The sequence below is a fragment of the Hypanus sabinus genome, chromosome 4 (assembly GCF_030144855.1).
Source record: "Hypanus sabinus isolate sHypSab1 chromosome 4, sHypSab1.hap1, whole genome shotgun sequence".
Lineage (NCBI taxonomy): Eukaryota > Metazoa > Chordata > Chondrichthyes > Myliobatiformes > Dasyatidae > Hypanus > Hypanus sabinus.
Genome location: NC_082709.1, coordinates 142,674,077 through 142,695,931, shown reverse-complemented (window position 1 = coordinate 142,695,931; position 21,855 = coordinate 142,674,077). Strand labels below are relative to the sequence as shown.

Here is a 21,855-nt window from a genome sequence, read left to right as displayed (position 1 = left end):
ACGTCAATCGTGCAATGTCCTCTGGCCACCAAAAGTACCCCAGTAGGTCCTAACCAGAAGGGTGCAGTCTACTTCTCTAGTAGTTTTATCATTTGGAAACATTTATAAAAATATTTTCATGTACAAAAGAACATTATTCTCTTTGCATTCACAGTCAATGTCACTGGTTCTACACTTTAGCAGTAGGAGCATATTTTGCAGACTTATCTCCATTGCCACTCATGTTGCCTCCTTGAATGATACAAACTTCAAGTATTTGACAGCACATACTCCAGCAGCCTGGAATCTGTCAGTCAGACACCAGACAACATCTCCTTGCACTGAAAGATAACTAAGGTAGACAAGAGTCTTTCATCCAGTTGATAATACTTAACTGTGAAATCAGAACAACCAGTCTTCCTCCAGGTAAGGGCTTGCTTTTAATTCCGTTCAGTATTGACTGCCACTCCCCGTCGTACCACCCAATTACAACTTTGGTTCACCTCCCTGTGGTGCATGCCTAAACAGTTCCCACTTCCCTTAAACCTCACTATTCTCAGGTTTTACACTGATTCTCGATCCAAAGAGATTTTGACATCACTCTATGTCCCCCAACTAGTCATATCATAATAAAAGCAGATGGTGGGAAAGTACCGTACACTGAACTAGGAATGTTGGAGAGGTCATCTTCAAAGTGAGAGTTGTCATGGGTCAAATTTAGCCCTGGTCCAGTTCAATCAATACTTCCTGAAACAGTTTCAATAGTAAATGAATGGGAGTCTGATTTCTAGAAGCAATCAGGCAGACTATTGATGGTTATATGTTCAATAAACAGAAGAGATGTGTAATAAAAACAATGATACAATAACTTGTCTACTGGGAGTTACGATCAAGATTGAATGCATCAAATCAACTGTGTTATTCAAAGTAACTTGTGTCTATTGATTCTAAACCTCTGATGAATCATTTCTCCATGGTAAAGCTTTGCTCATATGATATAATGAACTTAAAAAAAGTACATTAGCAAATCTGACCTTAAGCTGATCTCAGCTCCATCTGAAGGAGACAGACTTTGGTTCTGGAAAGATTGTTCCAAGCTCAACTTTAATTTTTGCTTTCACAAAGAACACTCGTCTTTCAAAAAGCCTACTTCACCACCATCGTTTTAACTCAAAACATACTCCGGCTTTATCAACATAACATAATTAGCAAGAAACTGCAGAAACAGCTTTCTACATCTGATTGGCTTTTCTCAGCTTCTTGATTGACTCACAACATCAAACTTCAAGTTTTAGTGATTCCTTCTGTGTCGGTCCTTTAAACATTTCTTCAAATTAAAATTTCTTTGCAGCTGTGGCCATTAGTACTTGAATACTCAATTTTAATGATGATCATGGATTGTATCATTGAATTCTGTAGCATGCAGACCTTTATTTGCATGTCTGGCCATAATTCAGCAAATGGTAAGCAACTCTGAACTTTTAACTAAATAATTCCTTTTCAGTGGTAGTTAGTGAAAACGATTGCCCCTTCAGAATTAGGAATTGGCAACTCAGTCAAGAATCACACTTGTAGTTTCACAGTGTTGGTCTTCCAGCAGATACTTTAGAAGTAGCTCTTGTGTTAGGGAGCTACTGTAAATACACAGAGAGACATACAAGGCTTTACACAAACGATAGACACAGATCCCTCAGTGCCTATAGTATATGTAATTCTCCACTGTCTAATAATTGTTATAACAACAACTAGTAATTGTTCTAGGAAACTCACCCAAGGATCCACACACAAGTATTTACTTGAAACCAAGCCTGGCATTGATTGGAATTAGATCTGGACTATTATTGTCACACGTACAGAGGTATGGTGAAAAGCTTGCCATGTGTACCCATCATACAGATCAGCTCATTACACAATGCACTGAAGTAGTACAATGTTTAAATGATTATAGAACACAGAGTAAAGTGTGCCAGCTACACAAAATGCAATGCAATAATAACTAAGTGAGATGCGAGGTCAAGGGTCCATCTTATCATCCCAGCGAACTCTGTAACGGTAGGGTAGATGCAGTCCTTCAGCCTGGTGGGACATGCTTTCAGGCTTTTGTATCTTCTGCCCAATGGAGGAGGGAAGGAGAGAGATGTCTGGGGTGGATGGGTCAGTGATTATGCTGGCTGCTTTACTGAGACAATAAGGAGTTCAAAGGAGAGTGTGTTTCCAAGTTCATTTTTTAATCAAAGTATGTTTTACATATACAACCTTGAGATTTGTCTCCTTGCAGGCAGCCACAAAATAAAGAAGCCCAACAGAACCCCTTTAAAAAACAAGACCATCAAACACCCAACATGCAGAAAAGCAACCCCAAAAACAAATCGCCAAACGATAAAATTAAGGAAATCACATTCAGAACTGAAGTTCATGAAAATGAGTTCATAACCACGAAGCCAGTTCATCACTGCAGCTGGTCCAGGAGCCTGTTAGTTGCAGGCTACAGGCTCAGTTCAGCACAGAGATGAATAAACCCCAGGAGCAGCGATCTGAACACGGGCCCAGCCCCGATACCCTGACCTTTTCAAGCTGGCCTGGCGCTTCAATCTGTTGGGCCTTCGATATGCTTTCTGATCTGGAACTCGCCAGCCTGATCCAGCCCATAGCTGACCTTTCGAATCTGGCTGAGCACTTAAATTGGTCAAACATTGGCTTGTTTCACACTCTCTTGTCGTGCCTAGACTCTGCTCGCTGCTTCAAATCACCAAGTCCAGTCCAGCAATGGCCATACATTGGCTCATTCCTCAGTCTCAGCGCTGGGCCTGCTGCCTCAATTTGGGCCCATACACGCCAGGCCACAACTGCCATGCACCTTTGAGACTTCAGTCCAAAACGCAAAAATGCGAGGTTGTACAGGTGAATCAAAAGTTCGACTCCGAAAGTGAAGTTACAGGCTATTATTGCAGTGATCATTTGAGAAAAGGTGTGATTAATAAGGTAGTAAATAGTTTTGTTAGTTCCCAGCCAGTCATCACTGTGCTTCACCAGTACCATCTTCAACTGTTTGTGATGTCCACAAGTCTCTGCAGTTTCTTGTGGCCACATGCAGAGCAGCCAGGATGCGTCCAGACAAGATGCTTTCTATGGTGCATCAATAAACATCGGTAAGGATCAATGGATACATGCAAATTTTTCTCTAGCCTCCTGGGGAATAGAGGCATTGGCAAGTTTTCTTGACGGGGCGGGGGGGGGGGGGGTGTTAGCCTACATCTGCTCATATATTCACAAATTGAGAATGGGCCCAGGATAACTAGAGAAAGGTTGAAATCTGCGAATACATTTTTGGACATCACCCAAACTCAAGTCCCAATGTTAAATGAGGATTACTGGGGTTACTGGTTTCAAAATTTACACAACACCAAGTTTTGTTTGAAACTGTATCTGTTAATGCTGAAGTCCTTACCAGACACTTGCTGCTGCCCTTCTACACTACACTGGGGACTTATTCTAGTGAGTTTTGGAGTGGAACATCCACTTCCATGCACTTAAACCTGGAAACCTACCCTCTGAATCTGCGTCAGTCTCTGAAGCAAAGAGCAAGAAGCACGGAGGCTGTGTTGCTGACCTGGGAGAGAATAATCCCATTTTTTGTAGTTCAAAATGCTGCCACCCCAGACAAGCTGTCAATGAGGCTTTAGGAATGGAGCTTCTTCAGGCTGGGTTAAAAGTTCAGACTCCTATGTTCCACATTTCAGACTTAGAAACGTGGAACGACCTCAAATGATCAGGTGTTGCACAACAGATGTAGCTTGTTTGTTGAATTCTTTAACAATGAATGGGCAACTGATAGACTGCAAAGCTGAGAGAAGCTCAAGGCTGGGAGTAGAGCTAATGAGCAAAGGAGTTGGTAAAACAAGGGCACTGCCTGGCAGATAACAGATTACAGCCATACAGCTGGATGTAATGAAAGCAGGAAGTATCTGGAGAGTCATTAAAGTGAAAGAACTTTACAAAGTGACAGCAATGATAACTCCAGAGACATGGAAGAGGCAAACTCTGCATTTAGGACAAGGAGTTAAGACCACACCCTCCCCCATTGTGAAGCTGTCCAGTTTGCAGTGTGGAGATCATTCCTGTTTAGGAATAAACAATAAATGTCCCATACAAGTAATCAGCATGTGTGTGAATAGAGTAGCTTGGAAACAAATACAATTATAAAATAGTACTGCACAGAACAGGCCATTTGGCTCTACGTGTTGTGCTGAATGAATTAAGCGGATGACACCTTTTCATTCTGGCTTCTTCCACCTTCCTTTACAGTCATGAAGGGTCTTGGCCTGAAATGTTAATTGTTTATTCATTTTCATAGATGCTGCCTGATCAGCTAAGTTCCTACAGCATTTTTTTTATATATAAGTGTTACTCTGGATTTCCAGTATCCACAACATCTCTTGTGTCAGCAAAGAGATGCTCTCACCAATCTGTACTGACTGTAAGTCTCCCAATGAGGAGATCAAGGACCCTATAACCAGTGCTATTCTGATCCCTGCATAACTGCTCAGATGAAAATGCAAACAGATGGGTTAGCTTGCAGATGACACAAAAATTGGTGGATCTGTGGACAGTAAAGAGGATTAGCATAGGATGTAGCCCAATGCAAGTCTTCTGTAGATGTAGGTGGAGAAATGGCAGATGGCATTTGATTTGTGCAAGTGTAGGTTGCTGCACTGTGGGGAGTCAAATACAAATGGTAAGTATACAGTTAGGGGCAGGGCTTCTAACAGGCCCAGATGTACAGAGGGATCTTCGGGCCCTAGTCCATAGTTCAATGAAAGAATCTTCATCCCAAGGTAGAAGTGTGAATATAAGAGGACCTGCATTTAAAGTGAAAGGGGGTAGTTTAAAGGATATATTCAGGTCAAGTTTTTTTTTAAAAGAAACTGTGGTAGCAGCCTGGCACAGTCTGCTAGAGTAGGGATGAAAGCACTCTATTGGGAATTTAAACCTTTTAGAAATGAATTTGCAGGGAATGGAGTGTATGGGATGGCCAAGGAGAAGTAGGAGCTCTGGTGAAGGTTTGTTGTGTCCATTCCGGGGCAGCTCTGGTTCCCTCGAGACACTCAGTTCTCACCTGTGACCCCATGTATCAGTTTGCATTAAACAGCAGCCTCACCCTGTGGGCTAAACCAGGTGAGGGTAGCCAGCAGGCCTCATACCCCAGTGAGATAGGGAATTGCCTGTCCTAGCAGGTGAAGTCAGTTGCGGTGGACTGGGCGGATGAGTCCTGGTTCTGGTGCTCCGGATCCCATCACCCATAAGACATAGGAGCAGAGTTGAGCCATTCAGCCCATCAATTCCACCCCCCCCATTTCATCATGGCTGATCCCAGATCCCACTGAACCCCATAAACCTTCCCTCTCACCATATCCCTTGATGCCCTGACCAATCAGGAAATGATCAACTTCTGCTTTAAATATACCGACCGACTTGGTCTCCACTGTTGTCTGTGGCAGAGCATTCCACAGATTCCCTATGCTCTGGCTAAAAAAATTCCTCCTTACTTCCATTCTAAAAGGTCACCCCTCAATTTTGAGGCAGTGTCCTCGAGTTCTAGATACCCCCACCAGTGGAAACATTCTCTCCACACCACTCTATCTTGTCCTTTGAACATTCAGTAGATTTCAATGAGAGCCCCCCACATTCTTCTAAGTTTGAGTGAGCACAGGCCCAAAGCTGACAAACACTCCCCATATGTTAACCCCTTCATTCCCAGAGTCATCCTCATGAATCTTCTCTGGACTTTCTCTAATAACAATACATCCTTTGAGATAAGGGTCCCAAAACTGTTGACAATACTCCAAATGAGGCCTGACTAGTGCCTTATAAAGTTTTAACACCATCTCCTTGTTTTTATATTCTATTCTCTTTGAAATAAATGCCAGCATTGCATTTGCCTTCTTTACCACAGACCCAACCTGTGCATTAACTTTCTGGGAGTCTTGCATAAGGACTCCCAAGTCCCTCTGCACCTCTGATGTTTTAATTTTCTCCCCATTTAGGTAACAGTCTGCACTATTGTTCCTTTTACCAAAATGTATTGTTATAAATTTCACAACACTGTATTCCATCTGCCACATTTTTGTTACTTCTTCCAATTTGTCCAAGTCTTGCTGCAATTTATTCCTTCCTCAGTAGTACCTACCCCTCCATCTACCTTCACAATATCCGCAAACTTTGCCACAAAGACATGAATTCCACTATCTAAAGCAGGGGTCAACAACATTTTTTGCACCGCGGACTGGTTTAATATTGATAATATTCTTGCAGACCGACCGACGGGGGGGGGCATTAACCATGACCGGAATATAGGCGATAAGTCAACTATAAGTCACTAATACACTCAGTTTAGTTTCTAAAAGGGTTTATATAATGAATTTAATATTAAACACACAGCGCATATTTTCCTCGCATGAATATAGTGATGTCAATTATAACTCACAAGTCAATAGCATCATAACATTAAGTAATGTTTGGATATTAAACATAGCGCATATTTTCCTCGTATGAACATATAAAATCATTGCAACACACCACTAACGCTGAATCAGTGGGAGCCTACAACAATAGTCCCATCGAAAGGTTATGGGAGACAGCGATACTTGAAAGGTGCTCCTTGTGTCTAATCTATTCCACAATTTAGTTTTCGTGGCTCTCAGCGCTTGCTTGTGTCCCACTTGCTCACGTTTTTTCTGCTCAAAAAACTCAACGGGTTTGTCTTTAAGTGCAGGGCGCTTGGACTCAAGGTGCCGAAGCAGTTTTGAGGGCTTTGTTGCCTCATTAGACAGCTTCCGGGCCCGAACTCCAGCCTCCCGCCTTGGCCAGGTGCAGCTGGTCGTGGGTGAAGTGAGAGGACAAGGTCAGGGCCGGAGGCCCCCGTGCCGGGGCAGCGGTGGTCGCAATCCAGAGAGAGCAACCGACCAAGCGAGGAGAAGTGTGACGGGTAGGTAGGTAGGATACATTGGCTCGAGGGATGACTTTCAGTAGATCACAGCGAGGCAGCTGCTCTGCTACTTATGAAACCCTGAGCCCGAATTAGGTCGTCTGCGAATATTTTAGCACCGGGTTCTCCACGAACATTCAGTGTGCTGAACAGGTTTAGAGGCAGCGCCCATCTGTCCGTGCTCCAGGCCAGTATCAACGGCACTTCTCACTGGTTGTACAAAGCAGCCGGTTACCCGAGGCCAACCAGTGATCCCTAGCGCTAGGGTATCACTGCATTTAGGCAACTGATGACCTCACGTGCATTCAAATTCAATAGTGGGCATGACAGGGAATGAGGAAAGGTGAGCCGACTCATATCCTTGCAGTCCTGAACTCACTAATTCTGCTTTTTTCTTTGGCAAACCCAAGTCTCAGACCAGGTCATTTAACTTAGATTGAATTATCAGATGATGCTCACTTGACATAAAGTGTTTAAAATCTGTATTAGTGTCAGTGTCTTGGCTCGTGCATCATGGCAAATTTGTCTGCTTCCTCTAGACTCCAAGTCTCTGGTAGCAGTCTGTCACACCATCTTTCTGCTCTTGCTGTCTCATTGGGAAAGTAAACACCATTGACTTCCCAGTACCTCTGACCCAAGCTCTAATATCTACACAGCATGTTGCACAACATATGTGAGGAGCCCAGGGTGAGTCTTGGTCACCAACTTCACACCCAAAGTAGAGGTCATAGGCTCTCCTAATGAGTCATACTCTATCTTTAAGCGCATACTCGCCACAAGTGTAACAAAGTATCATAGCTGTTGCAACATTGGTGAGATATTTTGCCATCACAAATACTCCTGAAAATACAGTTGCTTTATTATAATGAGTACACACAAAATGCAATGCGTATAAAGCATGTGTGTCAATGTGACTACAACCCAATATAATGATGTTTGCATATTGCTTTTACAGCCTTTCTAAAACCTGTCCTACCCTGAAGCATCTGCCCTACCTAAGCATACCTGGACAAGATAGAAATCTTTTCAGCTTACATTGTGGACAACATTTTAATTGACTTGAATTGTGAACTAAAATAGCAAATATAGGCAACTTCAAAAAACAATGCGTGATAGGGAAATTTCATGGTGATTTTCATGATCAGCAGCCAAAATCCATAAGATACACCCAAGAGTATTCAGGAACCAAAATCTTCATTTTCAAATGTATTTTTTTTTTTAAAATCAGTTTTCCTTCTGGTTCAATTCCAAACTGCCAGGAGGCTTGGTATCTGCGGCTAGAAAATGACTATAGACAATGGCTTCCATGAAAGTCTACATGCACAGGCAACAGGACAAGTGGAAACATTAACCTGCTGATATTTTCATTGCAAAAAGTTGTTGAAAGAGAGAACATGTGTATGCTTATCATTCAGACAATCTTGTACTTCACACACTTGTAGGCAGAACCTCCCTTCCTATTGTTAGGCCTTCTTGTCAACTTTCATTTGCAAACAATCATGTACACATCACCAAACTCTACAAATGCTTGTAAACATCTACTGTGCATCCTTTGGCTGGTGGCAGCAATATAGCACATACTGTATACATGTCAAATACAAATTGAACGACAGGAGAACTCCTGTACTCAAGACAGCTTTGATTTTCAACTTGCTTCTACTGAATTGCAGAAGCACGTTGAAAATGTTATGCAGTAGTACAATAGAGTTTTGAACCGATACTGAACCAGTTGGATTTCTAAACACAATGCGGCATGATAGCATAGTGATTAGCTTACCCAGGTCATGAGCTCTTTCTGCTACTGCCTTCAATTAGGTGGTACAGTAACCTCAGGACTCACACACCAGGAATAGTTATTAACCCTCAACCATCAAGCTCTTGAACCAGAGAGGATAACTTCACTTACCCCATCACTGAACTGATCCCACAATCTATGGACTCACTTTAAAGGATTCCTCATCATGCGTTCTTGAAATTTATTGCTTATTTATTTATTATTACTTCTTTTTATTCTTTCCTTTCAGTATTTGCCACAGTTTGTTATCTTTTGAACACTGGTTGCCTAGCCCATTGGTGCAGTCATTGATGGATTCTTTTACGGTTATTAGAATTATCGGCTAAGCCCACAAGTAAATGAATTTCACAGTAATATATGATGACATATGTACTCTGATGATAATTTACTCTGAACTATTACAGCACCAATTATCACTAATCAGGGTTCAATTCCTTCCACTGCCTGTAATGAGTTTGTACGCTTTCCTCATGACTGTACGGGTTTCAACTTGGTGCTCCGGTTTCCTCGCACATTCCAAAGACGTATGCGCCGTTGGTGCTGGAAGCCTAGTGAGACTTATGTGCTGCCCAGAGCAATGTTTGCTGATTTGACACAAAACAACAGATTTCTCTTGTATGCTTTGATGTTTCAAAGTACATGTGATAAATAAAGTTAATTTTTATCTGGAGTTGTAATAAGCTATTACACCAACACAACCTCCCCAACCTGTGAGCTCTAATACCAAGGAGGACATGGCCAAAAGATAACATCACAACTTGCAAGTTTCACCTCCCTTCAATTCCTCTCTTCCAAGTCACATCACTCTGATTTGGAAATTTAAGATCAGTTTGTGTTCATTTCCTCCAGCCTATCTTTGAATTCTCTAGCCTAATCACCAGGGAGCATCTTCAACCACTAGAAAAATAAACTGTTGTTCGGGAAGATGACTTGGTTTTCAAAGGTTATGCAACAGGAATAATAAAACCTGCCCTTGTCAGCAGTATCCTTACTGCATCCCCAAAATGTAAGGACTTTTGCTAGCATTCTTTTGAAATTAGAATGATCGCATTAGCGTGGAGGCGGTGAAATTTGTCTTGTTAGCTAGCTTTAACTCAAGAAACAGGAAAAAGCTAATTTTTTTACTTGTAGGAGTAATCCCAATGTTGAGCTACTTCAAAGGAAAGAAAGAAAGAAATCAGAAAAGGACAGGAATAATCTAGCAGCCTCTTCTCTGAAATTGCATGGATGCAACATCAACAGATTTTTCTTGGACAAGAATATCCATGAACATGGATCAAAAGGCAGATGGCAGTTGAACAAATTCAGGAGCCACACACCTACATCTTTCTTTGTTAGAGATGCACTCACCCAGACCAGTGAAGAGGATTCCTTCACACCTACGAGCATGTTGCACACATAAACAAATCTATCTTTGCTGAAACTTAATTTAAAAAGATAGTATTTCTTCCCAGTACGGAGCTGCGATGAATTCCATTTTGGTTTATGTGTAGTCTACCTATTCTGCCAAAGTGCCTTCATACAAGCAAAACCAAAATGATCTTTTCTGTTTCTAATTCTCTTGCGATGATTTCCCAAGCATCTTCGGACATAAACCAAGAATACATTTCTAAACAATGTCCCAAAGTTTTTCAATGTTTTTGTATCCAAGAGCAAAAATGATGCGTACTAAAGAGAAAAACAGCCTGATCACACCTGCTACAGCTTTTGTTTTGTATCCTGTAAGTGAGAAATACACTAACATTACCATGTGCTGTGCAACCAGACGTTTACAGTATGAAAACATGTTTACACGAAATAACAACAGCTCAAAATTCAAACCCTCAATGCCTAAGTCTCTCTCTGTGATGAGGGTATCTAGTCGCAAAGCAAAAGGGAAAATACTGCATAAGGGAGAGCAAGCACAGCCGAATTTCCAACTGAGTGATGGTCAGAATCAGGTTTAATTTCACTGCCAGATGTCCTGATGTTAGGAAGCAGACCATTGTAATACATAATAGAAACTGTAAATTACAGAGCATATATTAGAGATAACAAATTTTAAATTAAAGTGTAAAAAGGGAATAAAGGTACGGTAGTGTTCATGGGTTCATTGTTCATTCATAAATCTGATAGCACAGGGGAAGAAATTATTCCTGAATCGTTAAATGTGTGCCTTCAGGCTCCTGTACCTCCTACAAGATGAGAAGAGGGCGTGTCCTGGGTGATGGGGGTCCTTAATAGTGAATGCTACCTTTTCGAGGCATTGCTCTTTGAAGATATCCTGGATGATGGTGGGTCCAGTTCCCATGATAGAGCTGACGGAGTTTACAACTTTCTGCAGCTTATTCTGTCCTGTTCACTGCACACCAACACCCCACCCCGTACCAGACAGTGATGGTTGTTCACTCTTTAGTACATCTCTGACTTATCTGCATGCACAGTGAAAGGGGTATGCCACATTGCCCCTGGGATGTGTGGTGACACTTGGGGGGTGCCTCCAGCATATCCTTCGATGTGTTGGTCAGTAACGTAAAGGACATTTCACTGTAAGTAAACCAGAATCAGACCCCATCTGAAATAAGCTGGAGGTCAGCAGCTGGAACATCTGACTGATCACTGCTATTGGACTCCCCAAGCAACACACACAAGATGCTGGAAGAACTCAGCAGGCCAAGCAGTATCCATGGAAAAAAAGCAAAACGTTGATGTTTTGGGCCAAGACCCAAGAATCCTGATGAAGGGTCTCAGCCCAAAATGTTGCCAGGTTACTCTTTTCCAGAGATACTGCCTGGCCTGTTGAGTTCCTCCAGCATTTTGTGTGTGTTGCTTCGATTTCCAGCATCTGCAGATTTTCTCTTGTTTGTGACTGGACTCCACAGTCTATTTAGATGAGCAGTGATGTATTTAAGACCGAGTCTGGATGTACTTCATTGAGGGAATGGTGTAGCTGTCGGAAGAGAAGCCGTTAATGAAAAAAAGCTGTGAATGAACGAGACAAAGCAGGACCCCATTTACCTTGCTGACAATAGGAATACTAGTGGAGAAGAAAGGTAATTATAGTAAAGGGTGTAGACAAGCTTGAAGTACAAGAGGTAGATTATCTTTTTTCACAGCAGCTCATGTGTCAGGACTTTAATCAGAAATAGAAAAGTCAAGAAATTTGCAAGATGCACACTTAATTTAATTCTCTTTTGATTTAAGTATTGATTTTTTTCCATTAATCATTTCTCTCAAGAAACTCACTTGTCAGTGCAAAAAATAATCCAGGGTTTTCACAATAATTCATTTAGAAAGAGCCTATATATAAATCATGATGAAATTGCAAGAACAAGAAACATCTCATTGTCCTGAATCCCAAAATCACTTAAGCTAATGATTGATAAGCCACAAATACAAGCTTTTTAAAATTTTGTTTGAGCCACTGAGATTGAAGTGGATAAATGGGCCTTCAATTTAAGAAGCTACTGATCAAACCAATTAGCTTATGTTGGTCTTTGGGATATATGATTTGTAGAAAATCCCCCACTGTTTGTAGATAATGATTTATTTAACTGCATGATTTTGAGGAGCAGGATGAAGGGGAGGGGAGGCTGTCAACTGCAGCCAGAAAGATGCCATTTACAGTAGGAGGCCATAGTTAGAAATCTACAGGAAATGTTTCTGGCAGATCAATACAATACAGGCGAGAGCCCATACTGGAGAAATACAGGACTATTAAATGCATATAGACTAAAAGTGGTGCACCATGGGAAACAGCCTCCCCATTTCAACCACCACCTATTCCCAAACCAGTTCTTACACAATTAGCTAATGAAACCAGTTTATTTCTCTCAACCTATCTACTAAGTCAGTCAAGAACTGAAAGCAATGTCTTTCCAATTCAAGAATATACATTTCTTTAAAATCTCCTCGACTTTTAGCTCCGATGAAATCAGCTCCAAGTTAAACTAATGGTTGAAAATCTTTCCTGGAATCAGTTCCATTACCATTTTGCTCCTTTTTTTTTTTTTTAGGAACATTACACCTTTATCATTGGACACAATATCGCACAATGTTCCAACCAATAAAACACAATTGACATTGAAGATCAGCTCAAGTGACTTTTGGGGGAGCTGTCAATAGAAGTTTGTAATCTTACTAAGAATGGATACTGTGCACTTAATGGAGAGAAGCTCACTCTTGCAGATGGCCAATTTTTGCTGATTATTACATTTAAAAAAAATTTTATTGACAATGCCTTGATTTCTAGAGCATCACACGAGTCATACTTGGGCTCATTGTTTGTAATAACTTGAATTTCTTGCAAAGTTCATGAAACATGAAAGAAAAGCAGTGGTGATCTTGAACTTTGCAATTTAAGAACTATGACAATGCAGCGACTCAATCGGTATAATAGGACTTTGAATCATGCAGACTCCAGCTTCAATCTCATGATTTATGTCACAACAATCTACTTTGTAACTGAATGGTCATGGAGAGGAATGGTCATGGTCAATAAGGAAGATGCATTACTAGCAAATGTCTACTAAAATTGATTGCATAACTCAATGTTTCCTGCTCTCAAGTGCAATAAAGCAAACATTTTCGGAAATTGCAAGGGTGGAATTAGGTAACCTAATCATAGCAGGCTAGCAAGAATGCCTATTCTATGTTGTAGAAGACAGCTTGTGCTTTCAGTTAACTAAATGTTACTGAGATATGATGCTTTCATAGCAATTTGTTTGTAGAAGACCTTCAATTCGGTGTCACAGCAAATACTCTTTGAAAAACCTATACAGACTCAAAAGGTAGCAGGTGTTTAAAATGATCATCATCACACAACGCAGATAAATGAAGCCCAAGTTCATGAAAAACTGCACTGAAAAAACTTTCAGATATGCAGGATGTATCTAGGAACTTGGAAGCAGTGGCCATATGGTCAGAGGGGCTCAGAATTCTAATCATTATTTGCATAACAAGTGTATAGCAACAACAGGCAAAATGCAACATGTTATTAATTCAAATAATAGAAGTCATTGCCTAATTTTGTTCTTTTAATATCCCTACTGCAATAGCATAGCCTATTCTGTCTCTCTGTTCAAGTAATGTTTTATTTGCACATCAGGAAGTGAATTCACCAGAGGAAACCCCATTTTATTCATTTCAGTAAAACACTTAAGTCATGGAGATTTAACTGTTCCTGGCAGTTCCCACTCCTACATGAGAACTATTGAGTGTGCTCTCTTATTCAGAAACTTTAAACATGGTAAAATAAAATACTATTTGATTTTCATTTCCTTTGTTGAATCATGGCTCAATGTTTCTGTTTGATTTGGCATTGAATTTATCTGTTTAACATTTCCTTCTCAGTTTGTGCATTTTTATGATATCCTTGGTTCTGTTGATTCATATTTCACTTACCCTGTTATCTCTCACTGTCCCATTGTTAATTTTGATAATTTGCCAAGCAAACTCTTTGAGCCCCAAATATAAATGGCAAATATAACTAAAGGCAGATCTTATCAGGTTCTCTGCCATAGCAAATTGAAAATGTTATTTTAAATATTTTCACTTATCCATAGTCAAGATTTCAATGCAAATGCATTAATCAGTGGATTAAACGACATCAGTGGAAGAGATAAGAGATACCAGCATTTAAATTTCAAAAGGATTTACTAGATTTTATTGCTCTACTGGGTTTCAATCTGAATGTCGAAGAAGATCCAGTCTTTCTTCTACTCAGACAATGCAATAGGAATAGTTAAGGAGTCACATCCTTCATTCCAAACTCACCCACTTCTTTTTAAGATATAGAAGTATATAACAGACAAATTAAGCAGTTCTCAAACATGTGAGTCAATGCCCTTTAAAAGAATGAAAGGAGACTTAAGGATAAACGAGACTGCCTTTTTCTCTGACATTATGCTGACAGGAGGAAACAAAAAAAGGTTATGCAAGTAATCAAATATTATTGGGACTCAGAAAGGTACATCAACTCAGATACACCTCCGATTTTCAATACTCACAGCACAAAGGAAAAAGTAGTCTATATTTTAATGTATTTGTCACTATGACCAACAGTTTGCAGTTGCGTCTGCCTCTATCTTAACATCATCTGATCACATGAGTTGAGTGGACATTGACAAAAACGAGCCCCCCACCTTTTGTTTTTCAAAAAAAACTTTCATTGCTGGTTGGTGTCAGAGCCAAACCCAGCGCTGGCAAAATGGGAGAGAACAATGGAACAGAGGCTAGAAGATGACTTGAGCCTTGCAGGCAATTAAGTAGAACAAGATGAAAAGTGAAGTTACAGCAAAACCAATTTAAAGTTGCTGAAGCAATGAAGCAGCCCTTCCATCTAGAGCATGATGAAATGAAGGAATCACAGATTGTATTTTACTCTCATGCTAGAGAATTGCTCGGTCTGTGTGCCAAATCTTCAACCTATCCATGTACCACTGCTATAGAGTGTTATGGTGTACCCAGCTTGGTATAGTCAATGCTTTGAAAGGTAATTGAGATGGAGTGCGATATTTAACCTATGCCACTCCAATTATTTTTCTCTTCCATTTAACATTAATTGCTTTGTACGCATTGAGTGGGGGAAAACGCGTGAATATAGACAGGAAGTTTTAATTTAGCTAAAGTTGTGGGACAAGTTATTTGCTGAGGAAAGACAATGGGGTTACAAAGGGAGAAGTTTAGAGAAGAATATTAAAGCCAGTTAAATAAGGCATAAGCAAGTGAATCATGGGGTGGAGGTGGGTGGGAGGGATCCCAAGCTAAGATATAGAGATATAATGTTTGTTTTGTGTGCTATTCATTTTTTTTTGTCATTTGCATGATTTGTTTTTTTTCGCATTGGATGTTTTCTTTGAACAAGTTCCATGGTGTATCTTTGTTCCAATGCTGCCTGCAGGAAGATGAATCCCAGGGCTACATATCTACTTTGATAATAAATGTAATTTGAATCTTTGAGAGAGGTTTACTTTGTGTACTATGATACTACAAACAGTGGGCTCTACAGCTGGATAGAGAAATTTGGAATAGCATTAAAAAGAAATTATTGATTTTGGAGAAATAGTGTATTTTTCTGGTTAGGATGGCAGAAAGGAAGTAAAGGAACAGCAATTCAATTAAGACTTGAAGAGAGGTTCAAAACTATTTGAGTACTGGAGGTCTCTCCATAATACAGGCATTCAAGATTTAATAAACTATTGGCTCGATTTCTCATTTGGAACACATCAACCCTCCACCCCTTTACTTTACAAAGCACTATATGGCAACCTGGATTACCAGCTCAGTTTTTCAAAATACAATGGATCCTAGTTAATTGGGACACATCAGGACCAGTATGTTTTGGCCCAATTAAGCAGCCACCCCAATTAGCCAAAGTTCCACAGAAATAGTTAAAAAAGGTTTTTAAAAAAAAAAGAAGCTGGGTAACAAATTATGCATTTAAATGAAATACACAAATTCAGAACACTACCAATGCCACTACAGTACTATAAAACTAATACTTATTGATGGAGGAATTCATCTGCATTGCGTTCTTTTGACTAGCACTGATAGCGGACTGCCTTCATACAATACTGTTGACAATTGCATCCTCCAAATCTTTATTTTCATTGTAATACTCAAGATGTTTTTTGATTCCTTCAAATTCATCATTGTTTCTAACTTGAAGTAGTGAAATTTCATTTTCACTCTTGGCTGTTTCTGGCATTTCCAAGCCTTTATGCTCAAATCCGCAGTGAGCAAAACTGTTTTGAATTGATGTACTGCTTACCTCCCATCAACTATCAGAGACAAAAAAAAAAACCCTTTTTGAACACAAACATACACAACTGACACTAGTTAGAAACCATCTGGAAATAGTCTCCTGTCTCAATTTAAGTGGGATTATGTCCCAAGTGAACATTAACAAAGGGAATTCCAGCTATTTTCTTGATTAGGTTTTGGTCTTTCAGAGTTGTCCAACATAAGTGGCAGTCCCAATTAACCAATGGCCCAATTAACTGGAATCCACCATACTACTTAAATCAACAGTAGTCTGAGTGTACTGCCCGACAGAAACCAAGTAAATAAACGATCAAATTAAGACCCTCTTGGACAGGCACATGGATGAAAGAAAAATAGAGGGTTATGGGGTAGTGTGGGTTAAGTACTTTTTTAAAAAAAGGATTATATGGGTCAGCACAACATGGAGGGCTGAAGGGCCTGTACTGTGCTGTACTGTTCTATGGTTCAAAATTTGTTTAATAGGACTATCCATTAAGTTCCTATTCCTTCAAAGGTTTCAGTCAAACATTGAAAACCCAACATGATCTTTCTTTCTTTTAATTTCTGGATTGAGTTTCAGGGGTATCATTTGACATTGGGCCAGCTACATTAACTGCAGGCTTGCACAGCAAAGCTTTTGTGATCTATTCATAAGACAAACCTAAAATTTTTTGCTGCATCCACAAAGACAAGATGTGGGCAAAAGAGCAAGAAATAGAAAGGGTGCAGTCAATGATCGTCAATTATAGGAGAGAGGAAGAAACATGCAAAGAAGCCCTTTATGCAAAGTCTTATCACTGGAGCAAAAGTCATTAGAGATGGAGGAACAGGGAGAATGGAAGAGGGTCCTTTAGTGGATCAGCTGGAATAAATAGCTTTAATGGATGTTTGTCACTAGCCTATACCCAGAGACGGATAGAGAGAGAGAGAGAGAGAGAGATCCAGAAAGCTGTCAGAAAATGTAATGAAATTTTAGTTCTGTGGAGGAAGTAGCAGCAATGCAGTTGTCAGTATATCAGGGACAAGTGTGGAGACGTTGGCTCAAAATGGACTGAAACAAGATTGTTCCATGTATCCCACGAGAAGACAGACATTGTTTGAGCTGATACAATTTCCCATAACTACACCTTTGAACCTGGGAAAGCAAATCAAGTTGAAAACGTTATTCAATGTGGGAATGTGGTTAGCCTTATAAATGGCAGGATGAGGAGGGGAACTTGTTGTGCCCCTGTTCAGGACTCAGGTAGGATCCCTTTAAATCTTCCATTCCACATTAGGAAAGTCCAAGGGTCCTCTGCTTTTTCCTTCAGTAGAGGGCCAGCCAATTCTGCTCCAATAATACACTCAACTTTTCACCAAAGGAACTCTGGCCTTAGCCCGTCAAGAATATTCATTTTGTTCTGTCCATCCCCCTCCAGTGATCTATCAAAAAACAGGAAGGCCAGGCTACATGGCCAAATATTACAACATAGCATAAATTGTAATGCACACAAATATGTTATGTATAGTTAGAGGGTTGAGCAAACAAGTTCTGGCAGTTCTGTGTCTCTTAGGTGACTCTCCATACTCTCCACATTGCCTACAGATAGAGTGAAATGTTCATATCAGTTAGACAGCACATTACGTTGGGAAGTATTTTTTTAAAATGGACTTCACTTGAAACAAAAATTTACATTCAAGGCAACTTAACCATAGGCTGAAATTTTTCTTGATCACAGATGCACTTATGAAACACCACCAGCATTAGTGAGCATTACGATGGCTGACTGAAAAAGTACTGGTAAGCCTGAAGAAAGGAGAGGAATATCTTGCTGATTTTGGCACAGAAGAGGGTAAGCAACATGGATTAGGGAAAGTACTGGCACAACTGTCATGGAAAAGTGTCACATAGATTCAGTGTGGCCGGCACAGTGACAGTCTAAAAATGCCTGCTGGGTTCTGAAATATGGGAATATTGCTGAAGACTTTAGTTTCCACTTAAGAAATTCCACTCTCGGATTCAACAAAGTATTATTATTAGTTAGTCTAATGAGTCACAGCCGATGGCAGCGAAACCTCATAGCATTGGTCAAATATAATCAGTTTTGGTGGGAGTGGCCCAAGAGGGTAAAATAGCTGGTCTGACGCAAGCTAGTTCCATTAGCAGCTCTGCTGAATGCAGTCACATGTGCAAGTCTTTCAATTCATTGAACACAGATATTTTATAAGAGCAAGTAACCTGATAGAAGTTGATACACCTGTAGAACTAATGCCAAATGCAAGACATTTGCCCCAATGAAATGTGCTCTGAAATATGCTATATGGCAAATTTATTAATATTAGAGAAAGCAAAGTAGTACAATATTTTCAATCAGTATTATTTCATTCCTAAACCATCCAAAAATATGGAGAAAGATAAATTGAGAACTTGGAATTATAGGTCAGGCTAGACCATCATTGTCTCATTTAAAAACTGTTAAACGCTATTGCAGCTTCTTATGTCATGTATTGTGACAGGTTTATGGCACTATTGGCAATACAATTTTAATAAAAAAAATCTCACATTTCATCTCGATTGGAAAATCACCATGACTTCCCTCATGATTTGAAGGTTGCCATCCAACACATTGCAATCCAGCGGAGATCCAGAGCAAAACAAAACACAAACTGCTGAAGGAACAAAGTTGAGCTGCATTTGTGGGGAAAGAAATGTCCACGTTTTGGGTCAAAACACTGCTTTAAAGATACAGTACAAGCCAATCGTAGGATACATTTAGGAATATGCCAAGCAGAAATTACTTCATTTAGGACATAGGCAAACCTGTGGAATTCCCTTGAATCAATTTCCTAAATATATTTAAGGAGACTATTTGGTTTCCAAGCACAAAGGGGCATCACTGGAGAAACAGAAAGAGAATAGCAATATGGCATTAACATTAACCATAATCTTATCAAATGGTATAGCAAGCTGAAGGGGCACATGAAGAATCACTCAGAGATAGCAACCTTTAATATGCACTTGTAGCCACAGCATTTATGTGTGGGTCGAGTTGATATTCTGGTTAAAACTGATGCCTAGTGTGCTGGAGGGAGTAATGGCCGCATCAAGGGGTATCAGCAGGCAGCTAAACTTCGTATTCAGACAGATAGTCAGTGCCTGACAGTTTCATGTTGTGAATACTAATGCTACTCATCAGCAGATGAAACTTTTTCAGATTCTGATGCATTGAAACTCAGAATGCAAGGTCAGCCAAATCTAAAGGGAGAGGAGGAAATGCAGAAAGGCAGTTGAAGCAGAAAAAATGTAATTCAAGCCACGGAGAGAAGTAGTTCTGGTATTTTGTATAAAGCAATGTGCAAACTGCCCCATGTTAGTTTGGCATTTGGAAATGGGGGCGCTGAACTTTTACTTGTTGTGATAAAAATAAATTAACACATGCCAAAAGAATTGAAAACCACAACAAATAGTATTGCAAAATTTGATAGAATAGAGAGCGTGGAAGAACTAGCATAGTTCAGTAATGGAACCAAGTGACATCTTTCTCAAGTGGACAACACCAAGGATGCAAACTTGGGTGAAGAGAGCAACTGAATGTACAGAGTATACAATTCACTCTTCAATTTTAAATACATTTTAGATAAATACATGTTTGCTACCTTCCTATAAGCATACCGAACTGGCAAAAAGCAGAAGTAGCTGCATATTTTGCACCATCTGACTTTTTGTTATCCTCCATATTCCCTGCATTACCCACAGTTAGAATATGAAAGACATGTAAAAGTACAGATGTTATAATAATGAAGACCTGGCTAAGAGGGACATTAATCCAAAAATATATTATTGAGACGTTAAAACACAAACCCAGTTCACCAACTACCAATCTTAAATGTAGGTATATCTGGCAATAACAACTCTGGACAGAGTCATTACTGCATACCTGCATTTCATGAGCTGCTCCAATATCTTTCTTAACAGTAACTACCCAAGTTTTACACTTTCTAGTCCAACTTTCTCTACAACAAATGCAGACCATGAACACCCTGTATATTTGGATGTCTATCATCTATGCCAATCTCAGAGGTAGGGAAATTTGGGCTTTTAAATAATTCATTAAACCTCAAAAAGCTAATTTGTTTAGACTTCATATTCTCAAAGAGAATCTTAAACCACTAAAAGCTATAACCAAAAAGTTAAGTGTATTCTGAAGATACAAATGTGACCAGCAGATACAGAATGGCTGATACCTGGAATGCAGCACAGAAAGTGATGGAAACAGAGTTATAATGAACAAACATTTAGACAGGCCATCGAAGGATATAGTCTTGATGTGAGTAAATGGGGTTAGTATTAATGGGAAAAAGGGCAGCAACAGTTGAGTGGAAGTGCCTGTTTCTGGGTGTACAATTTGGTGACATACTTGAATTTCCAACATAGACTCTTGGTTACCTCGGCTTTCTATCAAGGGCAGATAATTGGAAAAGTTTTGTCATATGAAAGCAATGGCCAAGGTCATCACATTGGCCAGAATCTCCCATGGATTCTTACTCCAACATTTATTTTCTCCCAACAGGGACTAGGATTCGATATCAAGAATCTATGATTTTGTGGAACTGTACGATTCAAAAGGGGGCAACTAAGATTGTTTCTTGTACTGTCGGCATTTGGTAATTAAAAAAAAACTTTCAAGTGGATGTGAAACAAGTTGTTTGTTGTTCAACCTGTAAAAGAAGTTTCAATTTCAGCATTCTGCCATAGCATTTCTGGCTGTCACGAAGAAAACTATCACCTCATTTCATGAATGGGTCTCATTCCATGAAATTCCTTGCAAACCAGAAGACCACACTTCATCTTGACAAATCTTCAGTGGTTTCTGCAATTCTTACATTGTTTAAGTAGAGGTCAGCTGGAAGAAGGCAGTGCCTCTCAATTAATTCAAAATATGCTCAAACAATTCATTTATTTTTCTGCAGATATTCTTTTAGCCAGATTCTCCACAATGCATACACGCACCCTGTAAATATGTCAAAACAATTAGATGAGTAACCACAGAATGACTAACATGGTAATTAAATGTTACTTGTCAAAAGTTGAAACAGTATAATAAAAACTAATAAATATTCAGAGTTCAGATTATAATAATTTAAGACTGAATACAGTGGTAGTTCCTCTTGCATACAGGCAATTTCTGTTAAAGTTACTAAAGGTGGGAATGAGGGTACAAAGAGTTAATTTTCATTCATTTTCTTCCAGCTGCTCACAGTCTAGAGCAAGAACTGGTTTCTCATTATCATTAACAGCATGCAACTTGAGAATTATTGGCCTGGTTGAAATAAAAGCAACACAGAGGTAAAATGGCATGCATAACTCACAACT

General features: G+C 39.7%; 1 protein-coding gene across 2 annotated transcripts in view; it reads right to left on the bottom strand.

The window, feature by feature from the left end:
* sytl5 (synaptotagmin-like 5) overlaps positions 1-21,855 on the bottom strand; it is a 182,020-nt gene that overhangs the window by 130,624 nt on the left and 29,541 nt on the right. The gene's annotated exons all lie outside the window — the stretch shown is intronic.